Genomic DNA, 9,587 nt, shown 5'->3' on the forward strand with positions numbered 1-9,587 from the left:
TATATATATAATGTCGGGTTGGTTTTGTCTCGGGTTGGTTTTTTTTAGTTAAAACCAAACCAACCCAAATATAGTCGGGTTTTTTTTTCAAAACCAAACCAAGTCAAACCAAACCACTAGTCGGGTTTGTTTTCCGGGTTGACTCGGTTTGCGGTTTGGTTCGGTTTTTAGTTCGGTTTTGTACACCCCTAGTGCACAAATAGACACTTAAACTATTATAGATTGAACAAGTAGACACACATGTTCTACTAACTGGTGTCCTACATGACAATTCACGTCCTACGTGGCACCCTACATAGCGTCCTGTGTATTATGCCACATAGAATGTGTGTGTCTACTTATTCAACTTTAGACATATTTAAATGTCTACTTGTGTACACCCAAAATTGAAGGATATAGCATATTTATGAATTATGCTTTTATTTTGATGCAAAACATAACAACACAATTTATTCATTTTTAAAAATTGATTAGCAAACATAATTCGACACAGTATGTTCCTAGACATTTTCTTATTTTCCACAACATTATTAGAAAGGACAAATTGAAAACTTAGAAAATAATAATATTTTCAAGGACTCTTATCTCAAAAGGTGGTTTTACTATAATAGGGAGAAAGAGGTGATAAAGTTAATCACAACACTACCATATTTGTAACCTTTGAAATTTCTTCACATAAATAATGTTCAGGCGGCTGAGCCAGAATAATTCTCTTATAGAAAAATTAGAATAAGGCATAAGCACTCTAAACTATCACCGGAACACATTTTTGCTACATTTAATTTAAAAATCTTCTCATTTTTTGATATTATATATTTCAAATATGGGATTGTAATTTGAATCACCATTAATCATATGTATAAAGTATGTTATGATTGAAATTATTATGTGCTTTCATATGATTTTGTTAGACATGTTAAAAACTTAAGACATAATACATAAATATGTCCTTTAACTTGCCTCAACTTACATTTATGCCCTCCAACTTTGAGTGTGCACAAGTAGACACTTAAATTTATATAAAGTTGAACAAATAGACACACGCATCCTATGTGACATTTTGAGTCTTATACGGTGTCCTACATGTATTATGTCACATAGGACTCACGTGCTTACTAGTTCAACTTAGTACAAGTTTAAGTGTCTACTTCTACACACCCAAAGTTGGAAGACATTAATGTGAAGTGAGGCCAAGTTAAATAGCACGTATATGTATTTCAACAAAACTTTTATACACCAATATGTAGTGTGGGTGCCACTTACGATGGGGAGACATCTGTACTTTTTTTTAGGAGGCTAAAGAACATTAGAAAACTTTCTTTCTTTCTTCCTTCTTGCTATAACTTGATTTCAATTGGTATCTTATGATCCAAATAGGTATTTAATCTCCTTCATTCTTTTGTTCGTAAATGGTTGATACTAGACGCAACGGAGTTAAAGTACCACTTCTAGCGGCAGAACTGACGGACAGACGTAGAGGTAGAGGTAGATGCAGGGGCAAGCGTAGAGGGAAGTCAATACCCGCTAGGGGTGGAGCTCAGGTGGGGGTTGGGCCAAGGTCGACAACCTATCCCCCTCCACAAAATCATGTTAAGGAAGAGTTTGAGATGGAAATCGAGGAGGATTGGGCTAGAGGTGGAAACATAGGTTAAGGGTACATGTATTTCTCCCATGTCTTCGAAAGTGGTTGAACAAGTGTTAGTATTTTTGAGTGGGTTGGCAAGCACTGTAGCCTCACCCACTGTATCATCTACTCGGGCGTCAGTTACTTATTCTATTACTACTCCGTCCCCAGGAGGGATAAGGCTTTAGGAACTGATGCATTCTTTCATCCATTGTTGGCCCTCTGATGACTTGAATTGAGCATGAACTATTGACTAAGTATTCTGAAACTGAAGCTGCTAGTGTTCCATGTACAGAGAGCAGGGATTTTTTTGAGTTCATTCTGGACTATTATAATAGACTTCACAAATTGAGTATCGTACATCAATATAGGGTAGAGTTTGTTACCTTCTAGTTGTAGGGTAAAGCCTATTAGTAGAGGGATTATGTGGAGTGCCGTTCATTAGTTTTGCCTCCATTGACTTAGACTCATCTCTATGCCCTGTTCCTTGAGAAGTATGTTCCAAAACTCTGTGGGATCGTAAGAAGGATGAGTTTCTGGCTCTTGAGCAGGGTAGCATCTCAGTAGAAACTTATGAGCCTAAGTTTCATGTATTCTCTCACTACACTGCTCAACTTGTGAGTATTGAGGAGGAGAGGATTCTTCTTTATGTGAATGAACTGAACACTGAATTGCAGGTCTTATCTATGCACATGAATTCGACAAGAAAGAGCTTCAACGAGGTGACCGACTATGTGAAGAAATTGGAAGGATTTAGGTAGGTTGGACATGCAAAATCATTGGATAAGAGGTCCAACAATGTGGGCAACTATAGTGGTTCTTATTTCAAAGGTCCTGGTCAGCAAGTGTATTCAGTTGATCTGATTCAATCGGTTTTACTAGCTTATAAGGGTGGTTATTCATGGGTCACACAGTAGTCTCTGACTCAAGGTGATCAATGATCTTCTTATTCGTTAGCTAGCACGCCCTCACTTGACTGAGAATGTTTCAACTATGGTGAGATAGGCTACTTTAAGAGAGAATGCCCTCATTAACTAACGGTGGAAGGGGAGTGAGGCAGCCAGGTAAAGGGGCTGTCGGGAATAATGATAAAGCTTAGTGTTACACCTTCTCAGGTAGGACAGAGGCTGATGTATCAGATCAAGTGATAACAAGTACTATTCTTGTGGTGACTAAATAACTTTTGTCTTATTTTATTTGGGTTCCATTTATTCATATGTATTTATAAAATTTACATTTGGACTTAACTTGATTTGGGATATATTTGATGCCCGAATTATGATTCTACCCTAGTTGGGGAGTCAGTGGCAGTACCCATGTGTATTATGTTTGTTCTATGATATTTATGGGTCTTTAGACTTGGGTAGATTTGGCCATTTTTTATTAGCTAGATTTCAATGTGATCTTAGGTATGACTTGGTTGTCGCCTTATTATGTTGTACAAAATTGTAATGCTAAAAAGTAACTCTAGAAATCCTAGGTAGGGATAGATTAGAGTAGGAAGATGTGTATAGGCATAATCCAACAAAGATCACATCTTTTGTTCAGCTAGAAGTCTAGTAGGGAAGGGATTGTTGTCCTACTTAGCTTTTTCGGGATATTAGTGCAGAGTCTCCATCTATCGAGTCAATCTCTGTGGTTTCAAACTTTCCAGAAGTATTTCCTACGGATTTTTATGGTATGCTTCTAGATAGAGATATTGATTTCTTAATAAATTTGAAGTCGGGCACTCTCTTAATCTCCATCCCTCGTTATCAAGAATCGGCTTCAAGAAAACTTAAATAAGGGATTCATTCATGTCATTTCTTCACCTTGGGGTGCTCTAGTCTTGTTTGTGAAAGATGATAGTAGCGTTTACACTTAATGGTCATAAGTATGAAATATTTAAAAATCATCAAACCTTACAACATGTGTTTACTTAGAGAGATTTAAATCTGAGGCACAGGAGGTGGATGGAGTTGTTGAAAGACTGTGATGTGACTATGCAGTACAGTCCTGGAAAGGACAATGTAGTGGCAGATAAACTAAGCAAGAATACAATTAACATAGGCAGTTGGATTGCTTAGGGGTGTATAATCGACCCTTAATTAGGGAGATTCAAATCTAAGTTCATGCACTTAGGGATTTCAAAAAAGGGTGGGTTATTGGCCAGTATTGAGGTTAAGCCCACTTTTATAGAGCAAATCAAGTCTATAGAGTTTGAGGATGAGGATTTGAACAAGCTCAAGAACAAAGTAGTGTATGGGACACTCTAGATGCTACATTGGATATAGGCGGAGTGCTCAGTTTTAGAAGACGGATTTGTGTTCCTCGGGTTGGTGACTTGATTTAGAAGATATTAATAGAGTCTCATGCATGTTTTGCGGTATTCAAATCATCTGGGTGTAACTAAAATCTATTGAGACTTGAGACAACTTTAATGGTGGCCTGAGATTAAGAGGGACATAGCTGAGTATGTGTCTAAGTGATAGAATTGTCAACAAGTTAAGTAGAAGCACCAAATGTTTGTAGGTTTCCTTCAAGGAATGCATATTCCTGAGTGGAAGTGGAAAATAATAGCCACAGACTTTGTGGTGGGACTCTTTAAGACCTTAGGAAAGTATAATTCAATTTGGTTCATTGTTGATTGGTTCACTAAATCAATCCATTTTATTCCAATCTGAGTGGATTACAACTCCTAGCAGTTGGCTAAGATATATGTCAATGAGATAGCACGGTTTCACGAGGTGCCCCTTTCTATCATTTTAGACAGAGGCACTCAATTTACTTCTATGTTCTGGGTAAGTTACTTCAAGCATTGGCACTCAACTAACTTTTAGTATAGCTTTTCATCCTCATATGGATGGCAGACAGTGAGGTCAACTAATGTTCTAAAGGACATGTTGAGAGCATGTATGATTGACTTTAGAGGTCTTTGGGACCATTCTTACCCTTGTGCGAGTTCTCATAAAATCATAATTATCATATCAGTATTGGCATGATACCATTTGAAGCACTTTATGGGAGAGGATGTAGATTACTTATAGGATGGTTTGACGCTGGTATGTGAAGCTTATAGGTGTGGATTTGGTAAAGAAAGCACAAGATAAGGTAAGGGGCATCCAAATCAAACTTTTTGCTGCCCATAGCAGACAAAAAGAGTATGCAGATCGCAATGTAAGAGACATGACATTTTCAAGTTGGTGAATAGGTATTATAGAAAGTATCACTAATGAAAGGAGTGTTGAGGTTTGGCAAGAAGGGTAAGCTTACCCCTCTTTAAACTGGTCCATTTGAAGTACTTGACAGTGTGAGGCTAGTAACTTACAGATTAGCTTTGTCGCCTAGTTTGTCTGGGGTCCATCTAGTGTTCCATGTATCTATGCTGAAGAAATACTATGGGGATAGGGAATACATCGTCAAGTGGGATTCGATCTTGTTAGATAATTCGATATTAAGAGAAGTAGTTGCAATTCTTGATTGGGATATCCAGAAATTGAGGACTAAGGAGATCAGATTGGTAAAGGTTCAATGGAAGCATCTTTCCATTGAGGAAGCCACTTAGAAAACCAAGAGGGACATGCAAGAAAAGTACCATCACGTGTTTGAGGATTCAGGTACTACTTTCTTCTTGACTTAGCCCAGCTTTTCTTGTTTGATCATTCGGAAATGAGTGATGGATAAATTGGTATCTATTTTAACCGAATCCAAAGGTGAGCTATTTCTTCTAAGCTTCTGTAGATTCCTCTCTATCTCTTAGTCCATTTGTTCGGACTCAGATAGTTTTAGATTGTTTTCTATGTTTTGGGGTTGTATTCGCTTACTCTAGATCGAGTTGATCAACATGGTACGACAATGTTAGCTGTTTAGAAGAGTTAGATCAGTGTTGGACTAGGACTACTCTCGTAATTGTATTTGTAATATAGTATAACTCTAAGTGTAGCTAGCCTAGGACTCTATAACTCTCTATCAACTCATATATAAGGAGCATATACTCGACAAGTTTTAATCATCAATACAATTCTTGATTTCTCTCGATCATTGTTGAGAATTCTACAATATGTATCCAACAAGATATTGGTGTTACCCTTAATCTTGAGAAAACATTCTACCACATGTAACTCTGTTGATGCACAACAAGTATGAAAACATATATTTTTTGTTGTTGTTTTACATTTGCGTATCACGCTATCAGAGCATGTTTGTATTATTTCAATACAACAATTGTCATTCTCGCCTTTATCTGTTGATTTTTATGCTTGATAAGAAATGGAGGTAATGTATCAGTATCAAAACTAGTCATCTCAGCATTTTACACGATTAAAACTTATTTGCCTAATTGAAATGCATGAATGGCCAAGGATGAATCTATGTTTTCAACCCATGCTTGACAAACAATAAATTATGAATAATCATATTATTGTAGAGAATAGCAGAAGAAAAGTATAATCGGAGAACCCTTCTACTAGCCCAAGATTGTTAACTAAGATCGGAAGATTCAACTAAAGAAGAGGAAGCTAGAAAGGAGAACTTGTTTATGGAAGAAGACTTTTGAATTGGGTTGTTCTTAGGTTACTTTACAAATGCCTAATGCTACCCCTATTTATACTTGTATAGGGATGCTTCTAGAAATTATTCTAGATACTTCTACAAGAAAAATCTACATATCCTTATCTTCTAACTATGTAACAAGAACCTAGATATTTCTATACTTTACTATAAATATCAAAGATATTTACTCTACAAAATTCTAGAAAGTTCTATTAAAAATCTAAGATATTTTTTGTACCTCCATAAAATCAACTTTGATTTTTCACAATTACCTTTATCAATTATTATATGAATATCAGAAGAAAGAAAATCGAAAAGGGAGATGAAAACACATAAACATCTATCTAATAATTATTGGACGTTTTATTTAGATGTAGTTTGACCAACCTCTATAAACATCACACTGAATTAGAAGAAAAAAAAGAAACTAGTACAAAGTGTTCATGATCTAACACTATTCTTGTTCTTGTGGAACTCACAATACATGCATGTGGAGGCTAACAATGCTTCATGGATAATAAAGAAAATTCTCAAAGCAAAGGAGATTATGGAAGCTGCAGGATATGGAGAAGCTGAGTTGATCCAGATGCTGAGATTTTCAATACATAAAATGTACATCCAACTAAGCGGAGTATTCCCAAAGGTATCTTGGAGAAGATCAGTTTGTAACAATAAGGGGTCGCCAAAATGGATTTTTATGCTACGACTGGCTATCCACAAGAAGCTACAAACTTCTGAAATGGGGGGTTGTTCAAGAAGCCAAATGCTCTTTCTGCAATAAAACGAATGAATCTGTAGCACACCTGATGTTTGAATTCAACATATCAGCTGGAATTTGGAAAAGGCTACTAGTATGGCAAGGCGTAACTCGATAAGTATTGGACTGGCAAGGAGAAGTATTTTGGGCTAGCACACACCACAAGGGGAAAACACCAGATGCTGAAGTATATAGAATGACCATGGAAAGTGTTGTCTATCACATTTGGCAAGAACTAAATGCAAGAATATTCAAACAGAAGCAACGAAGTGAAGATGAAATTGTGAAGACTATCATTCAAGAGATACATCATAGAGGGAATATGTGTTGGGTTTTTAAAAGGTGTGAATGGAAAATGAAGAATTGGGACTTTTATGAAGAATTGTGACTTTAATGAAGAGTTGCGACTTTTATAAAGAGTTGTGACTTTGATGAAAAGTTGCGACTTTTATGAAGAGTTGTGACTTTTATGAAAAGTTGCGACTTTTATGAAAAGTTGTGACTTTTATGAAAAGTTGTGACTTTTATGAAAGGTGGTGACCTTTCCGAAAGATTGTGAGTTTTCCAAAGGTTTGTGACCTTTCCGGTAAGGCACATTAAGAACCTTTTCACACTACCCTTTGTTTTCTATAAATTGAGGGATTTCCTCTCATTTTAAGAACGATTTTCTGAACTTCTTCTTCTACTACTAAATCTAGTATTCTAAGTGTACTTTACTGTCGTTGAGTGGCTCGCTGACACCAGCGTTTTGGGTATCAAAACACTGGTGATTGAGATCATTCTATCCTGGGAGGACATATTCCAAATCAAACCTCGGATACTAGAGGGGAATAATTTCCTTAAGGGAACACTGTGCATTCAGTGGGCTTGATCTTCTTTCTGTTTTTCCAGATTCTGGTATGTGTTACAGATTTTAGATTTGTGAATTAATTTATGTTCTTCTGTTCTTCACTGGTTCATTAAACTTTGGTAACTTCGTGTTTTCGCAAAGTTTGTTGGAATCAATAAGATTCTTTAAACACAGATTGACAACAATTCTTCTTTAAGAAAAAAAAATATTTTGTATATTTTTTCTAATCTGTTTCTAATTCTAGTTTCTCTACAAGTTTTAATTTTCTAGTTGGGAAAATGTTCTTAAACTTTATTGTGTCTTACCAAGTTCTTCAAAGTTTTGTTCTAAGTATCTTAGGAATACAAGACGAACAACAATCTTAAGGAAATTATTATACTGTTGGTATTTCTTGTATTCTACTGATTGAGAGAAACAGATCATGGAAGTAGAAGATTAATGCATTACTTCTCCAGAATTTGATGCTTTCTTTAGCAAAGTCGAAGTGAGAATGTACAGAAAAAATTGGTGCTATTCTGGTTAAAGATTACACCAGGTAACCTTCTTTTTATTTATCTAAGGAGGAAAATAGTTTCTAAGAGTTAACAATTTTGATTTTTTATCATGTGTATCTTTGGAAAAAGATCTGCAAACCATTTGTTGTGGAATGAATTTTTCTTGGCAAATAGTATAGCCTTTAAAATTCTTTAGTTTGCAAAATGAGAGATGCACATTTTTGTTTGATAAAATAGTATGTCAAAATGTTATAGTTGGAAGACTATTTGAAAAGAATAACATTTCTATGTGATAAAGAATATATTTAATTCTGTTTGGAGACTAAAAAAAAAAAAAAAACTTTTGTAGTTTTGTACTCCATGTGAAATTTGATTGTGTCTGATTTTTGTAGGCTAAAAACTTTTGTAGTTTATTACTCTGGATAAATCAGACTACGCAATTGGTTTGAAAATTTATGAAAACTTCACATAATAAGTCAATGTTGTACTTTTGACTTTCTATAAACTCACTGTTATATAGAAACAAATTGTACAATTTTTTTTTTGTCTTTATTGTTAGTATTCTAAATACTAAGTGGTATGTCTATTTGTGATAGATGGAAAAATACCAGTGACTTAGAGTTTGTGATTTTGTGCCTCTATGAATGAACTTTCACACTATGTAAATATTGTCAAAGAGAATTGAAGCAATGTAATTCTTTTGTAGAATAATACTCCAAAAGAGGTTTCATAGTGCCAATGACATTTTGATAGTCTGGGAAAATATGTGGAAAAACTATTTTCAAATACTTGAAAATATTTTTGAGATCATATTTAAAATGTGCGGGTTCTTTGCTTATGATAAAGATAAAATTAGACTTGGTGTCTAATTTAATTTTGGAGCAAAAGATATGAAATTCAATGATACTTTTGTATTATGTTAGACCCACAAAATTCTTGGAGTATATTCGGTATTGTGGTTGTTGAGTTTCTCTATTACTAGTATATGATGTGACTAGTATGAAACTACCAAATTATATATATACTTGTTCAAAATAATTGTGTTCTTTTATGAAAAAGTGTCACTTAAAATGTTGTGATTTTTCATGAAAATATATGTCTATTATAATAAAAGTATTTGCATAGACATGAATATTGGTGAATAGTTATTCGTTATGTTTAGTAAAAGAAACATTTGGATTATATTGCCTTTATTGGACCTGATGAAACTTTGTTCACGGGTAGTTCTATAACAATCAAATTGAAAGTCATGGAAAGGTCCTGTTGAAAAGGACATTTGACAAGGTGATGACTCTAAACAATGTTTGTGTCATACAAAATTGTAAGAAATAG

The sequence above is a fragment of the Solanum stenotomum genome, chromosome 9 (genome assembly GCF_019186545.1).
Source record: "Solanum stenotomum isolate F172 chromosome 9, ASM1918654v1, whole genome shotgun sequence".
In the NCBI taxonomy this organism is placed as follows: Eukaryota; Viridiplantae; Streptophyta; class Magnoliopsida; order Solanales; family Solanaceae; genus Solanum; species Solanum stenotomum.